This window comes from Schistocerca piceifrons, unplaced genomic scaffold, assembly GCF_021461385.2.
Source record: "Schistocerca piceifrons isolate TAMUIC-IGC-003096 unplaced genomic scaffold, iqSchPice1.1 HiC_scaffold_951, whole genome shotgun sequence".
Lineage (NCBI taxonomy): Eukaryota > Metazoa > Arthropoda > Insecta > Orthoptera > Acrididae > Schistocerca > Schistocerca piceifrons.
In genome coordinates this window covers 307,501-308,545 of record NW_025729225.1, presented here as the reverse complement: position 1 = coordinate 308,545, position 1,045 = coordinate 307,501, and the positions used below count along the sequence as shown (strand labels likewise).

General features: G+C 55.2%; 1 non-coding gene across 1 annotated transcript in view; it reads left to right on the top strand.

Moving 5' to 3' along the window:
* Positions 1–301: 301 nt before the first annotated feature.
* LOC124773346 overlaps positions 302–1,045 on the top strand; it is a 1,909-nt gene continuing 1,165 nt past the window's right edge. Inside the window, exon 1 of the ribosomal RNA XR_007014614.1 lies at positions 302–1,045. This exon is cut by the window's right edge and continues 1,165 nt beyond it. This is a non-coding gene — a ribosomal RNA (small subunit ribosomal RNA).

Here is a 1,045-nt window from a genome sequence, read left to right as displayed (position 1 = left end):
ATGCCACGACAGCACGCTCCCGGGCCTCTGTCGGCAGCGGCAAGCTCAGTTGGGAGCACGGGTGGTCGCACCGAAAGCGTCTACTCGCCTAACTCCGGGCGATTGCGCCTCTCTCGAACCCGACCAAGTACTTGGGACGGCGCTGCGCGCCGCCGGGACCTGAGAGGGTTTCGAGGTGTATTGTGCAGGGGAGCTCAGCCTCCTCCTGTTTGCAGAATGATTGAGCGGACGCTTGCGTGTTCGCGCGGGCCCCCGGGACACACTCCCGGGCGGCCGGCTGCTCAGCTCTAGTTGACGCAGCTCCCTGGTTGATCCTGCCAGTAGTCATATGCTTGTCTCAAAGATTAAGCCATGCATGTCTCAGTACAAGCCGCATTAAGGTGAAACCGCGAATGGCTCATTAAATCAGTTATGGTTCCTTAGATCGTACCCACGTTACTTGGATAACTGTGGTAATTCTAGAGCTAATACATGCAAACAGAGTCCCGACCAGAGATGGAAGGGACGCTTTTATTAGATCAAAACCAATCGGTCGGCTCGTCCGGTCCGTTTGCCTTGGTGACTCTGAATAACTTTGGGCTGATCGCACGGTCCTCGTACCGGCGACGCATCTTTCAAATGTCTGCCTTATCAACTGTCGATGGTAGGTTCTGCGCCTACCATGGTTGTAACGGGTAACGGGGAATCAGGGTTCGATTCCGGAGAGGGAGCCTGAGAAACGGCTACCACATCCAAGGAAGGCAGCAGGCGCGCAAATTACCCACTCCCGGCACGGGGAGGTAGTGACGAAAAATAACGATACGGGACTCATCCGAGGCCCCGTAATCGGAATGAGTACACTTTAAATCCTTTAACGAGTATCTATTGGAGGGCAAGTCTGGTGCCAGCAGCCGCGGTAATTCCAGCTCCAATAGCGTATATTAAAGTTGTTGCGGTTAAAAAGCTCGTAGTTGGATTTGTGTCCCACGCTGTTGGTTCACCGCCCGTCGGTGTTTAACTGGCATGTATCGTGGGACGTCCTGCCGGTGGGGCGAGCCGAAGGCGT